The sequence below is a fragment of the Adiantum capillus-veneris genome, chromosome 27, assembly GCF_014529385.1.
Source record: "Adiantum capillus-veneris isolate H3 chromosome 27, ASM1452938v2, whole genome shotgun sequence".
Lineage (NCBI taxonomy): Eukaryota > Viridiplantae > Streptophyta > Polypodiopsida > Polypodiales > Pteridaceae > Adiantum > Adiantum capillus-veneris.
Window position 1 is genome coordinate 59,465,160 of NC_140957.1, and position 22,360 is coordinate 59,487,519.

The following is a 22,360-nucleotide window of genomic DNA, read 5'->3' on the forward strand; positions in this document are numbered from 1 at the left end:
TATATTACTATGCTAAGCTAAGCTACGAGTGAGGAAAGTACTTCTTTATTGTATGCTTCTTCTTCTTCCTTTCCCTACCCTCACTCTCTGCTAGCTCTCTCCACCTTTGAAGGTGTTTGAGATCTTGAGATTGAGGTCAGGGATAAGTTGATGCTTTTGTAAGATAGTTAAGGGCATAATTTTGGTGCATGAAGCTTGCCATCTTGATTGCATCAACAAGGTCTCAAGGAACACAAAGCATGTATTGTATCAAGTCTCTCTTCATGGGAAAATCTATAATACAAAAGCCTTTTGGAGGGGGGATCGGCTCCAAGTAAATCCGATCCTCAACTGTTGTCAATTTCTTTAATTTCCTCTCTCTTTTACAAGTATTGTTCATGCCAAGCTAACTAGGTTTAATGGTTATTTTGCTATATCTAATCAAGTACTCTTTTTATGCTCAGAAGAATTCTCATAAAGAAATGCTCACTAAAATTTTTATTCCGCTACTCTCAATGTTACAAGTCCAATTCCGTTACAGCTACCGAGCTTATAGGTTTATCATTTGTTCCAAGCTTTTTCCTTAGCTCATGTATTTTTTATCACTTTGCTTGGGCCATCCCTATGCTGCATTTCCCCCTTTCTCTGTTAATTCAATCATTGTCACTTCCCCCCAAAAAAACTCCTACATAGCTGAAGATCTTTAATTTTCTCGTTGGCTTTAGAAATAGAAAAATTGGTGCTTCTTGGTCGGCACATTGCTCATCATGTCTAAGGAGGAGTAATTGCTAACAGTGTAGGTCCTTAGCAATGTGCATTCATGCTTTTATGGGCTATGGGAATTATTGCTCTTATTTGATGTAAAATATGTAGTGTTGACTTGGTCCAATGGTGAATATTTGAGCGGTCACTTAGCACTAGGATGTAGATCAACATGAAAGTACTTGGGGGGCTTTCATAGACCGCATCACCCTCCCCCTCTTAACTGCTGGGTGTTACTTATTGTTAGGGATTTCCTCAACACTGAGTAACACCGAGCATTGAAGAGAGGGGGATAAGGGGATCAAGGGCCGAGAAGCCCACACACGAAGGCCGGGGAGATCGCAATCGTGAGTGTCATATCAAAACTAAACCCGGGCACTACCTAAACCCCAAAAACCCGGGCAATGCAAAAACGATTGGGGATACACGATGTGTGTGTGAGTGAGGTGGTTAGTCCATGTGACACACAACCGAGGCACGACGTCATGGATTCAAATTCGGGTCGCGAGGGGGTCCCTGAATTTTTGTTTTGCATCATTTTTTGTGCTGATCGGGTTTAGTGCTGGGTGTTACTTATTGTCAAGGGCTTTCCTCAGCACTGAGTAACATCGAGCATTAATGAGAGGGGGATATGGGGATCAAGGGCCGGGAAGTCCACACACGAAGGTTGGAGAGATCGCAACCTTGAGTGTCATATCAAAACTAAATCCGCGCACGAAGCAAACCCCAAAAACCTGGGCAATGCATGTTAGTTAGCTCACATATAGCCTCATAAAAAAACGATTGGAGATATATGATGTGCGTGCGGGTGAGGTGGCTAGTCCATGTGATACTCAACACGCGGCGTGACGTCCCGGATTCAAATCCGGGTCGCGAGGGGGTGCCTGAGTTTTGCGTCTTGAGATCTCGCCCTTGAACCCCAGCCGTAGATCCCCCCCGGGGTGTTAGTGTCGATTGCCTTTGTATATACATCCTTCTCTCTCTCTCTGTCTGCGGAGTCCGGACGAATGCTTGCGCGTACAACACACGCACGCACGCGCGCGCACACGCCCCACGAATTCTAAATTTCGAAATTTGAATTTGGCTTCTATGATCTATCAGTCCTCGCTCATGTTGGAAAAGGAAAGGAATGTACGCCATATTCTTACAGCGACGTGAGGATCATCACCAACAACTTCAAAAAGGTGCTCGGGGCTGGTGGCTTTGGTCTCGTTTACTATGGAGAGCTGCCAGCAGATCGACGTCCTGTAGCTGTCAAGGTTCTGTCTGCATCTTCACATCAAGGCGAACGTGAATTCTTGAATGAGGTAACTGAGGTTTTCCACTTTTTCATTTCTTGGAGCTTTTTGTCTGCACAAGAAATTAGTTTAAGTTGACATGTTTGTATCATTCTTATTAGTTTCTTTTCCAAAAGAGAAATCAAAAAGTGGTTCGCCTTGATTACTTAAGCTGCAAGTTTGGTCCCCCTTCGTGTCGTAAAGGTGATCATTATTTGCATTACCTGATTGTAAGCAAAATGTGACCCTTTTTAGAATCTCTTGAGAAAAGGTCATATGCTTGGTAGATAGAAATCGTTTCCTCAAAATCTTACCAAGACTTTGTAATGGTACACTTATGAATGATCGTTGAATATGCTACGCTTCAATGGAAGGTAGTACTTTACCTGAATGTGTGTGGTAGGTTGACTCCAAGGCTTGTAATGAGTTTCTCGAATGTCTGCACCTTGTCAGATTGGAAAATGTGCCAGTTAACAGATATCGATAACAATAAAAGTTTGCTAACATGCTTATCAAAAGATTATGAGAAATACATTAGGTGCTTGCATGACGTTCCCTTAAAGAAAGAAAAAAACTATATGTATCCATGGTGGGGAGGCGACTTCGTCCTCAGCCAGTTATATAAACCGTAGGGCCCTTCTCCCACATACTTGTATTCTGTACTCTCCTTTGAAGGGTCATCATATGCTTCTCCCCTAGTGTTGGAAGGTCTTTTTCCTTCTCCCTCAATAATAGAGGGATACCTTTTTATATAATCTATAGGGAGGAATTCATTACCTTCAATTTTTCCGTAATGGTGGGCTCATGATGGTGCTATTGCAAAATAGTAAGCGGGTATAGATAATGTACTTTGGGTTGGAAGGGTTACGTGTAGGCCTGTATAAGCCTCAAGGTGGAAGTAATAGAAAACCCTACAACAAGTTCCAACTCTCCCATTTTTTTAACACCAAATGGGTGCAACACAAGAAATGGATAGGAGATAAGAATAACTTCTCCCTTTGGCCAAGCTCAGACTACTTTTGGCAGATTCATTAAGCATAGTAAGAAGCAGTGATTACAGATGGGGAAGTGTGCTTTCATTGTGAAAAGGCAAGGGGACTAATGCATGCTCATTCCCACCCAGCCAGCTTCTTTTATAGGCCCCTGACTCTATCTTTACAAGACCCCTTGACTGCTTGCCTATAGTCGGCGGCCTTGCTTAGGGGCCATGCCTCCCTTGCTCCTACCTATGTCCGGACATTACTCCCCTCTTGAAGGAGAGTTTTTGTTCTTGCAAACATCAATGGAAAAACTCTTCTTAAGAACACCAATGTTCTTAAGAAGAGTTTTTTCATTGATGTTAGGCCATTAGGCATCTCGAGAGTCCTCTTTAGTATATAGAATACAACCCCTTTATGTTCTCCTAATCTTAACCTGCATCAGGTTGATTGTTTTACTTGATAAGTACCAAATCTGGTACTCATATGTGGAACTATTTGCTCCTAGCAAAGACTACACATTATAAAAATCGATGATTGCAATCAAATATCCTTTTAAGAGATTTCTCTTTTGACCAAAAGTGTAACAAACTGCCGACGTGTCGAAACCCTAATTCTGTTGAAACCCTAACCCTAAAAACCCTAATTTTTACCAAAAACCCTAACTGTTGAAACCCTAATTCTAGAAACCCTAATTCTAGAAACCCTAACCCTAAAACCTGCAAACTCTAATTTTGGAAACCCTAACCCTAAAACTTGCAAACCCTAATTCTGTTGCCAGAAACCCTAAAACTGTAGAAACCCTAACCCTAACCCTAACCCTAAGGGCAGCAGGGAGATTTCCGAAAATTGCGCTGACTGATGACGTGGCAGGCTGTAAGGATTTCTGTGATTTATGCTGGCAGCTTTTTGGCTTTGCTTTTGGACCAGAAGCTTTTGAGTTTTAAAGGCTTTTTATTGTAACTGCTTTTCAGGCCAAGGGCCTTTAAATATGAGGCTAGGACTCATTCTTGGCATGCTTCTTGGAGAAGGTGCAGAGTTTGGAGTACCGGCTTGTACTTTGATGATGCAATATAAAGAAATACCGAAAGGGGCGCCAAGGTTTGGGGCCAATACTCTCTGGGGTGGAATGCCACTTCATGTCGCGTGTCGTCTCTCTCTCTCTTTCAGTTCAGTTGTTATTGAAGTGCTAAAAGTTTGTTCAGTCTGTTCTTTTCCATTGGCACGTGGTGCCCGTCTTGTGATAGTGGTATTAGAGCATCAGGCGTGTGCTTTTTTGAAAGCATACCGGTCCTACAAAAGAGCAGACAAAGCTATTGGAATTATTATGTGAGGTGTCTTCGCCTTCCAACCCGGACTTATTAGCCACTCATCTGAGGTATCTTCACCTTCCAACCCGGACTTATTAGCCACTCCCACCCATACTTCATCGCGCATCGGGCGCGCTCCCGTCTTCACCGCTCATGTCTTACAGGGCATAAGCCAATTAAGATCACTTGCAAGAGAAGGATCCAAATTTGTTTCAAGTCACTGTTTTTCTCAGAAGCAGTGTCATGCAGATGTTGATGTCTACAACTACCAAGCAGCATACTCCAAGTACTTGGCAAGCTTTAAGATTTTTTTTTTTTTGGCCCGAAGTTATATGGTTTCTGGCATCTTCCTTCGGAATGCAACTTCTGGCAGAGTGGGGTATCCTGAAATACTTGCCATGGAAACCCTCGTAGATTATAACTTGAAATTTCTTGACATCTCTCAGTAGATGTCTCTTCACGAGCAAATCACCTTGGAGATCCAGTGCGATTGCTATCTTGGGACTACCATCGCCGCCAAAGAAACACTATATGTCCAAGAGCTGATGAACCATGCTGTGCTCGGCTACGACCTTACGGAATGAACCTAATCCTAATTTTTGGTGCAGGTTCCAAGATGGTAAGTCAGTCGACTTTTCGAGCTCGACTGATGTCGAGATTGCGTTTTAAGTTTGAAATTTGTTTGAGATCTTGTTTGGTGATCTTGTTTGGAATTTGTTTGAAATGGATGGTATCTGATTTGAACCTGTCTTGATGCCGATTTGAATTGTTTGACTCTGGTTTGAACTGGTTTCAATGATTGGTGATTTTACTCCCGGGTGGAGAAGTGAGAAATACTGTTTTGGTATTGTTTGAACCTCGGAACGACGCAGGCCGATGCCTGGGGAGCGTTTCGTTGTATGCTTGTTAAATAATTGTTGTTGTGACTCCCGGCCTGGACTGGGATGGTTATGCGGGAGGAGTATTAAGAAGTCTGAGCAGTGATTACTCTTAGCACCTCCAAACGACGCAGGCTGCGGTCTGGGGGGCGTTTGGTTGTAAAAGGTCTCTATATCTCTCGGCCCGGACCTTTTTAGGTTATGCGGGAGGAGTGATGAGGGAGTCGTTGAATATCTCCCGGCCTGGACCTTGTTAGGTTATGCGGGAGGAGTGTTCATCGGCGGCTTTATGTTTCTATGTCTTGTAACATGCATATGTAAGCATTTGTGTTGCATTGTGATGTGTCAATCACTGAATATTCCTAATTGGATGAGATTGCTTGGGTATGTAATTTTAGTGCATCAAGACACCCGTCGAAGATCAGTACGGTCTGGGTGTGATGGCTAATTTTACTACGCCGGAATATCAAGAGTTCCGATCTGGATGAAAGGAGAAGCTAACTCCTTGATCAAAACAGCCGAAGGAGAAGCTAACTCCTTGATCAAAAGAGCAAAAAGGAGAAGCTAACTCCTTAATAAAAAAAGAGCAAATTGATTGTCCCTCGGATTGTCCTTGGGAATGACTCTCAAAAATTTTTGAGCTAACTTGAGTTGTTTTGCAGATATGCTGTAATCGCGGACGATTACTCTCTTTCAAGAAGGGGAGATGTAACAAACTGTTGACGTGTCGAAACCCTAATTCCCTAACCCTAAAATCAAAAACCCTATTTTTGTCAGAAACCCTAACTGTTGAAACCCTAATTTTGGAAACCCTAACCCTAAAACCTACAAACTCTAATTCTGGAAACCCCCCTAACCCTAAAACCTGCAAACCCTAATTTTGACCAGAATGTAAAGTGCAGCGGAATGATTGTTTGCGCTTTGCTCAAGATGAGGCTCTGAACTGTGCTCAAGGTTCCTTTTAGTTCTTATGGAAGGGAGAGCCTTCCGTTCTTAATGGAAAGTGCTATGATCACGAACAAAGTGAATGGACAATGTGCGTGCAAGTGTATGAGACTGAGAGATAGAGAGAGAGAAGAGAGATACGACACCAGAGACGTTGTAAAACCCTCCTCCGAAGGCCCCACTCTCGTCGGCGAGAGTGGTCTACTTATTGATTGCACAAAGTGGTACAATGCGGATGCTATGGATTGATGCAACTTGGGACTATGCCGATGACGACGATGACGACTTTAGGGCTGAAATCTGTGGTCTTCTAATTGCTGAATTTCGGGGCTGTTTCGGTGGCTGAAAATGACTGTTTTGGCTGCGTTTTCGAGGGCTGAATTTAGCGATCCTCTGCAACCAACTAGGGCTGAATCTGCTGCTGTCCAATAGGGCTGAAAACGCTGACCATTTGATGCATCTAGGGCTGAAAACCAAAAACGCTGATTTGACTGCTAGCGTTAGTGAAAACGCTGGCTGTTCTGATGTGCTGGCGATGGTGCAAAACTGAAAAACGCCGGGATCTGGAGGTCAGCGATGTCAAATTGAAAACGTTGGGGTATCCGTGGCGAGGATGGAGACCAAAAACGCCAAGGGTGCTGATGGGGGTTCCTGCTGAGAAGGTGCCTGTTGAGTGGGAAGCTCCTGCTGCCTCTTCTGCCATTTAGTGCTAACTTGGGTTTGCTTATATATGAACTTAGCAAAATTGCCCTACCTACTTTTGTTGGAAAGTCGCTTAAAAATAATAAGTGAAAAATACCAAAAATAGGGAAAATAGGCTAAATGCACTGGAAAATTCCCCTGACTGAATCTGATGGATTCTGAAGGGAATACTGATGATCATGCTGTGTGCAACCAGTGGATATGCATCTATTGCTAAGTGACTGGGCATGCATGGTCTACGAATAGACTCACAAAAGTGCCAGATCACTTCTAAATTTAGACTGACTGGATTGACCGAACCCTGATCATGCTGTAGCTTGTTCACGAACACATAGGGTTGGATGTGTCACGTGACACAGAAACCCTAAAATTGCAGAAACCCTAACCCTAAGGGCAGCAGGGAGATTTCCGAAAATTGCGTTGGTTGATGACGTGGCAGGCTGTACGGATTTTCGTGATTTACGCTGGCAGTTTTTTGGCTTTGCTCTTGGAACAGAAGCTTTTGAGTTTTAAAGGCTTTTTACTGTAACTGCTTTTCAGGCCAAGGGCCTTTAAATATGAGGCTAGGGCTCATTCTTTGGCATGCTTCCTGGAGAAGGTGCAGAGTTTGGAGTACCAGCTTGTACTTTGATGATGCAATATAAAGAAATATCGAAAGGGGCGCCAAGGTTTGGGGCCAATACTCTCTGGGGTAGAATTCCGCCACTCCGTGTCGCGTGTCGTCTCTCTCTCTTTCAGTTCAGTTGTTATTGAAAGTTTGTTCAGTCTGTTCTTTTCTATTGGCACGTGGTGCCCGTCTTGTGACAGAAGAAACCTTTAACTAGATCTTTGACTAGTAGTACAATCTACCTAAAGCTAAGTGCTCTAACTGATTCAACTTATTGCTCTCACTTCTTAACTTATAGCATATCCTATTCAAGTGAAACGCTCTAGTTGAGCAAAACGTATTCCTCTCATTTCTCAACATAATAGTAGAGCCTATCTCAAATGAGACACTGTAACTGAGAAAAACTTATTGCTCTCATTTCTCAACTATTCCTTTTGAAAACTAGAATGCTTGCCTACAAATGTAGATAAATCAAACGATTGATTAGCATTTGGATTTGCTTATGACACATAACAAAAGGTTGGTGCCTTGTGTCTAAGTCCGTGGGTACATTTACTCTCCACATGCAGACTAGATCCCAAATTGGTGCTCTTCGTTATAAAAGAAGAGCCTTCTGTGGAGTATTTTTGTTTAACTTTATGGGCTCTCTCAACTTCTTAACTCCACAATCTGAGGAATGGTATAGTGTGCCCAATCATGGATGCACAAGAATTAAACCTACTTCCCTTTGCTTAAAACTTTGTGTCCTGACTCCTTACTGTTGCAGGTTGCCTTTAGTTTGAGTAGTCAGCCATGATCTTAGATATGATCAAGGCTAACTTCAAATTGTACGCTTATAGTGTCTGTTGCTAATTGGACTATTTTCTTATTTTTAATGATTAAATCTCTTTTTTAGGATATTTTATTATGTGCATTAAGAACTGTTAAAAAGATTGTAGCTACAGGAACTGCCATCAGGAACGGACAACTCTGATGTGTCATTTGACGGGTGACGGTGTGAGCGGGATGAAAACACACACAGCGCCTCTATAACGACCCGACACACACTCTTGGGAAGATACACACACACACTATGGGGCACCACTCGGCTTAGACAATACACCTGGCCGAGACAGGGAACACACCTCTGGAGTGAGAGGAGAGAGACTATCCACTTGCCCACTCCACACACACACACACACACACACACACACAAAAACTCAGCTCAAAAGAGGAGAATTTCTGATGTTTAGATACAAATGAGCTTGGGCCAACACCAATGGGGCAAACAGCTCACACAATATGGGTAAAAGATACCAGATACAATCACAAACTAGAGCAGAAACTTCGCTCATAGGAGAAACTTACACAGAAAAACAGCAGGAAAAGAGTGAGGAATTTGGCAAAATGGACAGCGCCATCGCGTCCGGAACGGTCCAAAACCCCAGTCTACAATGTCAAAGTGCTCAAATCCGACCTCGGATGAGCAGTTTACGGCCAAAACAGGCTCCAAAATGAGCAAAAACACAGCTGCGGCTGTTCCTCCTCTCTTCTCCACGTTTTTTCTGGTTTTCTCTCAGTTTTTTCAGTTCCCATACTTAGCTTTATTATTTGGGCACCCTTGGCCTTTTAGATGACCTCAAACGGACCCCGAACAGGCCAAAAACTGACCTCGCAGTGCATAGTTGTCACCTTTTTTGCATCATCCGCACACCTGGCACTCATTTCTTTCCAATAATGCGTCTTGCAACCACGTGAAGTGGCCCCAAAAAGTGGTCCTAATGATGACCTTTCTGCATAACTCTCACAAGCACCACTTTGTGTCCATATTCATCCACGTGCAAATATTGACCCCGTTCGGCCTCCTGACGCCACTCGATGCCATCTGACGCACCTGCTTACCTCATGTCGTCGGCCCACGGATAGCTTCCTCAAGAATTTTTACATGCTACCAACTCCTCCTTATTGTAGAAAAACAGAGTGGTACTGGTAATAGTGAAAATCGATGCACTATGTACACCCTGTCCTACCTGTACACATGTGGGCCCCACGTAACCACTTGGCTCTGGAAATTGGGCGATCCTTTATTCGATGCACCATGCATGTGTATGTACATATGCACAATCCCTTGCTCCAAAAAACTCCTGACATAATTTGCCCACCCCCTAGCCTGCTAGAGCATTCATGCTCAGCAGCAGCACTAGTAGATGCTCATTCCACCTGGATCAAAAGGCCAAAGGCATATTGCCTGATTCACAAGAAGCATCATAACACCACACCTACATTTGTCAACAATCAACCGAAATGCACCATAGGCATATTCAACTAACACATCCGCCCTGCCTGGAGTTCCAAAAGCATAAATATTGCATTCCACATTCAACCCAACCGATAGAGACAACTCAAGTGACTCATCACCTGGCATCTTGGCTTCACCAGCCATAGCAACAACCTGAAAATCATGCACCCAAGTAGCTAAAATCATTGTGTGAAGGTAAAGTTGTTGATATCCGAAGCACAAAAGTATCCCCGCAGCACACATATCCCTAGCATAGGCATCCACATATCTAAGATTGGACTCATATATGCCAAACCCCTTCTCATCATCATAAGCATACTCATCATCACACATCACTTTATCCACATCATAATCATGGCTAGCACCACTATCCATAGCTTCTAACATGGGTTCATCAGTCTCCAAGAATACAGATCCCTGCTCTAAACCACAATCATGCTCACAAATCGGTTCAATCACTGCACATCCATCAAAATATGGCTTCAAAACAGGCTCCACATCCAACAAATCCACAAAATGGCTCTCAACCTTGCCCTCTTCCCTAATTTCCAAGGAACTAGTATCCAAAGATACGTGCTCATCATCAATAACCTCAACCTCACACTCACACCCAGAATCACAAGGTACACAAGTAGCCAATGCATCCTCTTCAAGACTTTTCAATCCTGTATCCAAAGCATTACTCACCTCTTTAGGCTCTTCCATAAATCTGTCAACCTGCAAGACCTCTTTACGCTTCACAATAGACCTTGGGAAGAAACGAGAAACATCATAGGATAGGCTACTTTTTACCTGCTTAGGCTTAACTTCATCTTCCATGTCAAATCCATCTTGCACATGCATACCTGTACTGATACCATGTTCCTCAAGACGCTTAAACTTCCATTCCTTGTGCTTTGCAATGCATACTGCATCTTCAAAAGACTCGGGCCTCTTCAACTCAACCTCGAACTGCAACCAAGGTGACAAACCATTAACAAAAAAACTTTTCTTCAATGAACAAGGGGGGGTCTCATCCTTAAGAGCAACACACCAACGAGTCCATAAATCTGTAAAACCTTGTACATAGGTATCAACACCTTGACAAGAACCTTGCTTAAGAGCATTGAGCTCATTCCATACTGCATTTGCATCTTCAAAAACTTGGAAACGCTCTAAAAAAGCTTCTATAAACTTGTCAAGACTCAAACCATAAGAAGAAGCCACTACTTCTTTAGCTTCCAAATCCATGAACCAAACACGGGCCTCATCTTTCAAAAGCAATCCAAATAGCCTCAAAATCTTCTCCTCATCACACATATTGTTGCTTATGCATGCCACCTCGACTTGCTCCAGAAAGTCTTCCGCATCTTCACCACTTCTTCCATGAAATTCCGGATAAGAGAAAGCCATGGCTACCCAAGCTACTATGCTTTGAGAACCCCTTCGAACACACGTGCAAGAACCCAAACTTTTTGTCTGACTCAGTTCCCAGAAACTTCAATGGAGCTCAACTTTAGATAAGGACAAACACATGCACATCAAATGAGTTTTTATAGTTGATTATCGGAATTACAACAGGCAAAGGACATTCCAGGATCTCTCTTAATCTTCTTGGCCCGAACATAAAGACTATGCGCTGCTGGAAAAAAATCTTCCTGGACACATGAACATTTATCTGGATTCTTTGTGCTAAATGAAAAGGAGTGAATTGAGGGCCATTTTGATCATCCATTAAAGCCAACCATGAAGCTCCCAAGAAGGCACACCCGACTCAACCTCTGATTTTGCCAGAATTTCAGCAGCATAACAGCATAAATGGCTCAAAATACCAAAAAACCAGCCATCATAACTTGGGAAAATTTCGACAGAGTTTCCCCAAAAGTAGAGCAATGAGAACCCAAAATATAGACTGTATCTGTATGCATAAACTGCCAACAATAGAACCCGAGCATCAAATAGGACTCACTAGTACATAGCCTATGGCGAGGTCACGAAAAGGGTGCTCCAGCTACCTGTATCACCGAAAGGATCTCCACATTTGAGAATCCCCCAGCTCAATAAAAACCTCACGCTATCGACCCTCACACGAAGGCTAATGCAAATCGCATATAGTCAAGTCTCAGAAATGACTATCTTCCAGACCAAGTCTGAGAAATGGCTAGGATTGCCAAATACAACCAAGTATGGCTCCACAAATGCGTACAATGGCAGTTTCCACAAGTAACGTACAATCCAGCAGACAATGCGCTCAAATAGGCGCCAAGTGATGCATTCCCACAACAACTGCAAGTGACATCACTGCTAGTATATCACTGTACTCCAGCTACCTGTACCTGTGTGAATCACCTGTACCTGTAACCTGTAACCTGTAACTTGTAATCTGTAACCTGTAATCTGCAACCTGTAATCCCGAATCTTGAAGCTTGAAGCTCGAAGCAGAAGGTACTCGAAGAAGATCCTCCGTGGGGGCGCCAAAAGAATGTGAGCGGGATGAAAACACACACAGCGCCTCTATAACGACCCGACACACACTCTTGGGAAGATACACACACACTATGGGGCACCACTCGGCTTAGACAATACACCTGGCCGAGACAGGGAACACACCTCTGGAGTGAGAGGAGAGAGACTATCCACTTGCCCACTCCACACAGACACACAGACACACACACACACACACACACACACACACACACACACACACACACACACACATACACACACACACAAAAACTCAGCTCAAAAGAGGAGAATTTCTGATGTTTAGATACAAATGAGCTTGGGCCAACACCAATGGGGCAAACAGCTAACACAATATGGGTAAAAGATACCAGATACAATCACAAACTAGAGCAGAAACTTCGCTCATAGGAGAAACTTACACAGAAAAACAGCAGGAAAAGAGTGAGGAATTTGGCAAAATGGACAGCGCCATCGCGTCCGGAACGGCCCAAAACCCCAGTCTACAATGTCAAAGTGCTCAAATCCGACCTCGGATGAGCAGTTTACGGCCAAAACAGGCTCCAAAATGAGCAAAAACACAGCTGCGGCTGTTCCTCCTCTCTTCTCCACGTTTTTTCTGGTCTTCTCTCAGTTTTTTCAGTTCCCACACTTAGCTTTATTATTTGGGCACCCTTGGCCTTTTAGATGACCTCAAACGGACCCCGAACAGGCCAAAAACTGACCTCGCAGTGCATAGTTGTCACCTTTTTTGCATCATCCGCACACCTGGCACTCATTTCTTTCCAATAATGCGTCTCGCAACCACGTGAAGTGGCCCCAAAAAGTGGTCCTAATGATGACCTTTCTGCATAACTCTCACAAGAAAACACCACTTTGTGTCCATATTCATCCACGTGCAAATATTGACCCCGTTCGGCCTCCTGACGCCACTCGATGCCATCTGACGTACCTGCTTACCTCATGTCGTCGGCCCGCAGATAGCTTCCTCAAGAATTTTTACATGCTACCAACTCCTCCTTATTGTAGAAAAACACAGTGGTACTGGTAATAGTGAAAATCGATGCACTATGTACACCCTGTCCTACCTGTACACATGTGGGCCCCACGTAACCACTTGGCTCTGGAAATTGGGCGATCCTTTATTCGATGCACCATGCATGTGTATGTACATATGCACAATCCCTTGCTCCAAAAAACTCCTGACAACGGTAAACATCGTGAAGGAGTTTCCGTAAGTTCGGTGGAAAGGGCCGGGTTACGAGTGCCTCTGATGCGTCACATGGTGGGTGACGGGTGCATTAGTAAGGGGTGTCCCGTAGGCTAAGGAGGAAATCCGAACCGAGTAAGAAAATACGCGTAAGAACGCAAGCACAAGAATAAAGATGGGTTCAATGAAGCTTTTTACGAAAAGCAGGAGCAGTCGCGGGAGGACATATGTTTTCCCGCGAGGAGTCTGTGTCTGCATTGCATCTGTGTCGTGTCCTGCACCCGGGGACGCCTGGAATGTGTTCGTATAGCATTGTTTTCACTAACTGAGTGAGTTTTTAAAGTTTGAACAGGTTCACACTTTATTTTATAAAGTGACCAGTCACTTTTAAGTGACCGGCCCCTTTATTAATAAAATAAAGCAAGCAAGGCTCTTATAAAAAAAGCCAGCGCTAATAGCTATGCAGGGGGCTGAATTGCGATCTCTCTCTCTCCTCTCTCTAGAAAACACGATTTTCTCTCTCCTCTCTCTAGGAGCGCCCAACTCTGCTTTTTGGACCCCTATTCCTGCCAGGTGCCAGACCCTATATAAGGGTAGCCAGCGTTCAGTTTCTGAGGAGCCGGAAGCAGCAGAAAAGCACCAGCGCTAGGGCTTTGGAGCAGAGTCTGGCGACGGAAATTGCAAGTATTCGCGTGATGACCGAGTACGGAGGTCGATTCTCCGAGCAAGAAGCGACAGGTATAAGGTGTTGATACGCTTTGAGAATTGTTGCTTTGTGTGGTTTGTTTTGCAGGAATCTCCCGTCTCACGGGAAGGCCCTTCACGGGAAGTACGGCTTCACGCCTAAGTCTCTTACGAGAAGGTACGGCTTCACGCCTAAGTCCCTTACGGGAAAGTACGGCTTCGTGTCTAAGTCCCTCACGGGAAGGAACGGCCTTGTGCCCAAGCCCTTTACGGGAAAGCACGACCTTCGGGTCTAAGACTACAGAACGGAGGGGTTTCCTCGGGTTGTCGTGCTTGTATAAGAATTCTCCCTGAATAAAAGAATACTCTTAACGGGGGGGGGGGGGGGGGACCAGCCCATCTTCTGGTCCCCAATACTGTGTCGATCTTCTCCCTTCTCTCATGCTTTCAAAGAATTATAATTTTCAGATTTTCTAAGTGCTCGTGTACGCTCCCGTTTTGTGACAATGGTATCAGAGCTCGGACTCCTCTCTTTCTCTGCAAAGAAGGACGATTCCGGGAAGAACGGGAAGAACCATGTCGAGCCAAGGGAGAAGCGTTGAAGAGGAACTTCAACAAGTGTAAGCTCAGCTTGCGGAGTTGCAACAAATTTTACTGTTGCCGGACGTCCAAAAGCTTTTGGGCGGAATGAAGAAAACGAATGGAACTGATGCAGCCAAGCATCCTGACAACACTGTTGGCGTGAGACCACAGGAGGCAAGAGAAGAAGAACGTGCTGAGGTGCACAAAGGATCTTCGGATCGGAATGAACGGCCTATTTCAAGGAAAGGCCAGGAAAAAGCGCTCTCTTTGCTAGACGAGAGCAAGGACATCTCTATCTCATCTCCATCTTACTCTCCTGATTATACTTCTACTTCTCGATCATCTCGTCAGAAGAAGGAAGCAGCTACTACTGCCACTACCCTACATCAACCTAAAGATAAGCCTCAATTCAATAAGCATGGTCGCAAGTCTCAACATCGCATGAGAGTCTTCAAATCGGGCGACAAGGACATCAAGTTCGAAACCTACAACGGACGGAGAGACATCTCCAAAGCACTGTCCTTCATCAGACAGTTTGAAGTCGCCTTCACCAATGGGCACTTCATAGAAAAATCCAAATTACACCATGTGGGGATGCACCTCAAGGAAACGGCAAGTAATTGGTGGTTAGCCAAGATTCTGGAAGGTTCTCAGGCCAGAACTTGGGAGAGCTTCAAATCTGAATTCTATGAACAATTTCTTCCACCTGACTTCGAGCAGGACATACGGAAGGAATGGGACTGGCTTGCCCAGAAGGAACATGAAAGAGTAACGACTTATGTGGACAAGTATTGGTCGGTTCTTCTGAAGGTCACTCCCTTCATGAAGATTACAGATGAGGAAAAGAAAAGAAAGTTCGAAGCGGGTCTCCAACCGCAGCTTCGAAAGAGTATGAAGGTGTATCCGCATGATACTCTTCAAAGGATGATGGAGTCAGCAATCATTGCTGAGGATTTGCACTCAACTGGGACGCCCAGAAAGATGGAGCATAGCACTTACCGTGCAAGACAAAGAGGGGTCTACGATGACCATGGGAGCCAAGGAAGAAAACGTTCTCCATCTAGAGACGATGATCATTCTAAGAAGCCAGAGGGCACCGGCAAGCGAACTAAGTATCTTTCTCCTACTCAACTTCAAACTTTCAGAGAGGAAGGAAGATGCTTCTACTGTGGCGAGAAAGGACATATGAAACCGGACTGCCCGCTAAAGCAACAACGGCAAGAGCAAGCCTCTACGAGGCAAGAGAAAGCAAGGAAGGAACCCGCACCACCAAGCTCGAACTCAATTCCAGATGTTCAAGGAAACACAGAAATGGAGAAAGGGAAGCGTCAACTTCTGAAGGGCTGGGGGTCTTTGAACAACCAGCGAGTACTGATTCTTTATGATCCAGGATCCACGGATAACTTCATCTCCTTGGATACTGCGGAACGTTTGTGCCTCACACCGGCTCAGCTTGGCACACCGGTTACATCTGGATCGGCATTCGAGGGGTTGACAACCAATGCAACTCCCGTGCAAGGACAACTCAATCTTCGGATTGGCGAGTACGAGGACCGCGAATCATTTTTAATGGCACCTATCGAGGGATGTGATATCATCTTGGGTATGCCATGGCACTTTCACATGACACCTATTCCCGATTATGTGGAAAAGACCCTCACTTTTGATCATGGGGGTAAGAAAATAAAGATTCAAGCTGATGCAAGAGATTGGCAGTTCCCAATTGTAAGCCATATCTCCATTAAGAAAGAAATGAAGAAATGTGTTTCTGCTTACGTGATTTTTGCAAAGGATAAAACTAGTAGAGACTCTCTCTCTAGTCTGGAAATTAAGCGTCTTCAATTTATTGAAAAGTACAAGGATTGTTTCACAGAAACACTTCCTGATGAACTCCCTCCGGTATGCCCGGAAGATCACCGCATAGATCTCATACCGGGTAGCTCGCCTCCCAATCAACCCCCTTATCGGGTAAGTCTTGCTCAGCAAGAGGAAATTTCGAAGCAAGTCAACGAGCTTCTAGAGAAAGGGTTAGTACGGCCAAGTGCTTCACCCTACTGCTCTCCAGTTCTACTGGTGTAGAAGAAAGATGGCACGTTCCGAATGTGCATAGACTATAGGTCTTTAAACAAGATCACGATCAAGAATCGCTTTCCGATCCCTCGGATTGATGATATACTTAATAAGTTGCAGGGTGCAAGTATCTTTAGTCGCATAGACTTAAAGAGTGGGTATCATCAGATACGGATCGCCCCTGAGGATGTCCATAAGACTGCTTTCCGCACAACCTTTGGACTATATGAATTTTTGGTAATGCCTTTCGGCTTGACCAATGCTCCTGCGACGTTCAATCGCATGATGGACCGCATTTTCAGCCTGTATCGAGCTTTTACTGGAGTATTCTTTGACGACATACTCATCTTCTCTAAGTCAGAAGAGGAACATTGGAAGCACTTGGACTTAGTGTTTCAAGAATTGCGAAAGCCTGAGCTGCACGTGAATGCAAAGAAGAGCGAGTTCTTTCTCTCTGAGATACACTATCTCGGCCATATAGTCTCTCACAATAAAGTGAGTATGGATCCTGCCAAGATCCGAGTGGTAGAAGATTGGCCTATTCCCACTACGGTACATGATGTACGTAGCTTTCTAGGATTATGTTCATATTATCGAAGGTTTGTCCGAGGATTTGCTCATGTAGCAGGACCACTTCATGATTTGACAAAGAAGAAGATTCCTTTCAGATGGGGATCGAGACAACAAGGAGCTTTTGATCGGCTCAAGTACTTGCTAAGCCATGGACCTATTTTGATAGTGCCTGACTTAAGGAAACCATTTGAGGTTCACTGCGATGCTTCAGGTGATTGCATCGGAGCAGTGTTAAACCAAGAAGGCCATGCAGTGGCATACGAAAGCAGATGGCTTAAGGATGCAGAGTTGCATGCATCAATCTACGAAAAGGAACTCTCGGCTGTGATTCACGCCTTATCCAACTGGAAGCACTATCTTCTAGGAGCGGATTTTGTGATCAAGACTGATCACCAGAGTTTGCGGTATTTTCTTACGCAAAGGAAACTATCTGAGAAGCAGATGAGATGGGCAAACTTTCTGTCTATGTTTCACTTCCAGATCCTTCACACGGCTGGAAGTAAGAATGTAGTCGCAAACGCATTGTCTAGGCGGCCAAGGGTGAACGCTATCACTTCGGTGTATCACCAAGAATTAGAAGCACTACCGGATTTGTATCCGAATGATACAGACTTCTCCACCATTTGGGGAAAGCTACATCGTGGAGAGAATGAATTTCCCTATTCCATCCGGGACGGTTATCTCTACCACCATCAGGCCATATTTGGGGCGGAACCATTAAGAAAGAAGATCATGGATGAAGCACACGCTTCGCCTTATGCGGGTCATCGGGGTATTCTCCCTACAACCTTAGCAGTGGAAAGATATTTCTTTTGGCCTAGCCTTAAAGCAGACATTAAGTATGTCAGGGAATGCTTGGTTTGCCAAAAAGTGAAGTATGATCGGCATAAGACGCCTGGGTTGCTACAACCTTTACCTGTACCTAATGAACCTTGGGAAAGTATTGCCATGGACTTCATCATGGACCTCCCTAGAACTCAGACTGGAAATGACGCGATCTGGACCATTGTGGACAGGTTTAGCAAGCAAGCACACTTTATACCAGTCAAGAAAACGATAAAAGCAGATCATATGGCTAGGGTCTTCCTGGCACAGATCTTTAAGCATCATGGAATGCCTAAGTCTATTGTGAGTGATCGAGATGCTCGCATGACAGGAAATTTTTGGCGTGCCTTGATGGATAATCTTGGTACGAAGCTGAATTTTTCATCTGCCTACCATCCTCAAACGGACGGGCAAAGTGAGATAGCCAATTCCACAGTATTGGATATGTTAAAAGTTTATGTGTCAGACTGGCAATCTGACTGGGAGAAATATTTGCCTCTTGTCGAGTATGCGTATAACAATACCATACACTCATCGACGGGGAAAGCACCTTTTGAGATTCTCTATGGTAAGCCTTTGCTTCCACCCATCCTTTTAACTAAGGATAAGATCTTTGCAGCAGATGAATTTGTCCGAGATTTGGACACCGCCTACGGGCAAGTTAGGAGAGCTATTCTACGCTCTCAGGAAAAGCATAAGAAAGCTGCAGAGAAGCACAGGAGGAATCTCGACTTAATTGTCGGACAGTTAGTCTTACTCAAGTTTGAGAAGGCAAGACTTAAGAAACAAGCGTCTCATAAGGGGAAGGCGGTAAAACTTTCTACCCGTTATTATGGGCCGTTTAAGATCACTGAGCGAGTGAATGATGTCACCTTCCGATTAGAGCTACCGCCTAATTGGAGGATCCATAATGCTTTCCATGTCAGTTTACTCCGGTCGTATGTGGGACCGCCTCCGAGCCAGCCTAGCGTTGAGGAACCTCCTGAGGTTGAGGAAACAGAAGAAATACTCCAACCGGAGCAGATAGTAAGTCATCAGGAGCGGTCTCTCAAATCCGGAAAGATAACACGGAAGTATTTGGTTAAGTTTAAGAACTATTCGAATCTAGATGCTCAGTGGATGACGCAGGAGGAATTAGCAGCTTATCCCGAGATATTGGAGGTATATGTCCAAGCACTACAGTCGAGGTCAACTGTTTAGAAGCCAGAGGGATGTTGCTAATTGGACTATTTTCTTATTTTTAATGATTAAATCTCTTTTTTAGGATATTTTATTATGTGCATTAAGAATTGTTAAAAAGATTGTAGCTACAGGAACTGCCATTAGGAACGGACAACTCTGATGTGTCATTTGATGGGTGACGGTAAACATCGCGAAGGAGTTTCCGTAAGTTCGGTGGAAAGGGCTGGGTTACGAGTGCCTCTGATGCGTCACATGATGGGTGACGGGTGCATCAGTAAGGGGGCATCCCGTAGGCTAAGGAGGAAATCCGAACTGAGTAAGAAAATACGCGTAAGAACGCAAGCACAAGAATAAAGATGGGTTCAATGAAGCTTTTTACGAAAAGCAGGAACAGTCGCGGGAGGACAGATGTTTTCCCGCGAGGAGTCTGTGTCTGCATTGCATCTGTGTCGTGTCCTGCACCCGGGGACGCCTGGAATGTGTTCGTATAGCATTGTTTTCACTAACTGAGTGAGTTTTTAAAGTTTGAACAGGTTCACACTTTATTTTATAAAGTGACCGGTCACTTTTAAGTGACCGGCCCCTTTATTAATAAAATAAAGCAAGCAAGGCTCTTATAAAAAAAGCCAGCGCTAATAGCTATGCAGGGGGCTGAATTGCGATCTCTCTCTCTCCTCTCTCTAGAAAACACGATTTTCTCTCTCCTCTCTCTAGGAGCGCCCAGCTCTGCTTTTTGGACCCCTATTCCTGCCAGGTGTGAGACCCTATAAAAGGGTAGCCAGCGTTCAGTTTTTGAGGAGCCGGCAGCAGCAGAAAAGCACCAGCGCTAGGGCTTTGGAGCAGAGTCTGGCGACGGAAACTGCAAGTATTCGCGTGACGATTGAGTACGGAGGTCGATTCTCCGAGCAAGAAGTGACAGGTATAAGGTGTTGATACGCTTTGAGAATTGTTGCTTTGTGTGGTTTGTTTTGCAGGAATCTCCCGTCTCACGGGAAGGCCCTTCACGGGAAGTACGGCTTCACGCCTAAGTCCCTTACGAGAAGGTACGGCTTCACGCCTAAGTCCCTTACGGGAAAGTACGGCTTCGTGTCTAAGTCCCTCACGGGAAGGAACGGCCTTGTGCCCAAGCCCTTTACGGGAAAGCACGACCTTCGGGTCTAAGACTACAGAACGGAGGGGTTTCCTCGGGTTCTCGTGCTTGTATAAGAATTCTCCCTGAATAAAAGAATACTCTTAACGGGGGGGGGGGGACCAGCCCATCTTCTGGTCCCCAATACTGTGTCGATCTTCTCCCTTCTCTCATGTTTTCAAAGAATTATAATTTTCAGATTTTCTAAGTGCTCGTGTACGCTCCCGTTTTGTGACAGTGTCCTAAAATATTAATGCTAATAGAAAAACTCAAAATTCGTCTTATAACGCGTGCTTGCTCGTAGCTATATATACACCAGAATATTCTGAAAGAGACATATTGATTCGAAAAATAAATTAGAAGCACATCTACTGCACACATGTAGTATCTTGATGTAGTGGAAATGATCTTGGTTTGTACTTTGCTCAAGATACGCTCAAGGTACACCATATCATCTCGGCAATAGAATCGTTGAAAAGAAAAACGAAAAGGACACGCTGTACTTGATCTTAGCCGATGGACATTGCAACAAGCTTGGACACACAAACGAAAAATCAACTGCAACACACAAATTTAAGCTGCAACAATTGAACTTGAATAGAAAGAAAAAAGGAGAGTCCACAGAAAGCATCGGAGTTCCGCTTCCAGATGCACTGGCCCCAAAGATTGGCGCCCTTGTTGGTATTTCTTTCTTGATTAATCACAAAGGCACAAGAGCGGAGGGTCTCCTTCTCTGCGAATACTCCCAATCTAATTAGCTAGAGAAGGGGGCCGTGGGCACTTATTTAAAAGTGCAAGGAGAGCCCTAAATTGGGTGCCCCAATTGCTTTTCAACAAGTCCAAAGCTAAGACCCCAAAAGCTTGTGCAAAATCTGCCAAAGCGTGCATACTGCAATGCCATGTGGAAACGCAATTCATGGAGTGTTTTTCAAAAGCCACATCATCGGCTGTCACGTGCACATCTAACCCTATGTGCATGTGGACAAGCTACTTCATGTCTAGGATTCAGGTCAGCTTAGGAAGTGTTCTGGCACCTTTGTGAGCCTGTGCGCAGGCCGTGCATGTCGAGGCACTTAGAGTAGTTGCATTTCCTCTAGTTGCACACAGCATGATCATCAGATTACAATCAGTACCCATTAGGAGCATTTTACAGTGCATAGAACCCATTTTCCCTATTTCAGTTTTTTTTCACTTATTATTATTAAGGGACTTTGTTGGGAAACTGGGTAGGGCAATTTGGCTAAGGAAATATAAAAGAAAAGCTAGCGCTAGCACTTTCTGGGAGAAGAGGCAGCAGGGAACCAAGTTCTGGTAGTGCACCTTCTCAGCAAGACCGGCAAGAGGACTTGGCGTTTTTCAGCCATCAAGAAGCCTAGCGTTTTCAACAACTGCAGATCAGCCCCAGAGTTTTGCATGTTGCAGATCAGCCTGGCGTTAGCAGATTCCCTAGCGTTTTTGCAGCAGATACCCCCTCAAGCCTAGCGTTTTTGGAACAACAGATCAGCCCTAGTGTTTGTAATTTCTTGGCGACAGAACCCACTTTTGCATCAGCGTTTTCAGTTTTTAGCAATCTGACTCCGCACCGTAGCCCCCAAACCTTGCAGATCTCACCTTCCCGCAACAGATCCTCGCTGCACAGTCAGATCAGCCAGCATTTGCAGATTCAGCCCGCTATTTGCAGATTTCAGCATCTGCGTTTTCAGCGCATCGTCGTCGCGGTGTCGTCATCGCCGTCGTCACCGACATAGCGTCAAAATTCAGCAGATACAAGATTTGCAGATTTCAGCCCCTAGCGTTTTCGGTTTTCAGCCCCTAGCCTCTTTTCACTCATTGAGAGCGGACCGTGCACTTAGCGGCTTGCCAATCGACGTGAGGTGGGAAAAAGCAACCTTGGAGTGCCACAACTCGGTGACATGGCTGCCCATACACACCCTTTGGCAAGAAATGG

At 44.7% G+C, this 22,360-nt stretch overlaps 1 protein-coding gene across 2 annotated transcripts in view; it reads left to right on the forward strand.

The window, feature by feature from the left end:
* The first annotated feature begins 1,614 nt into the window (after positions 1 to 1,614).
* Positions 1,615 to 22,360, forward strand: part of LOC147422056 (putative leucine-rich repeat receptor-like protein kinase At2g28990) — a 103,784-nt gene continuing 83,038 nt past the window's right edge. The window contains exon 1 of one of the 2 annotated variants that reach the window (XM_086503823.1): positions 1,615 to 2,048. The gene's annotated coding sequence lies outside the window, so the exon portion shown is untranslated. The remainder of the gene's footprint in view (positions 2,049 to 22,360) is intronic. The other variant, XM_086503822.1, reaches the window with a different exon arrangement.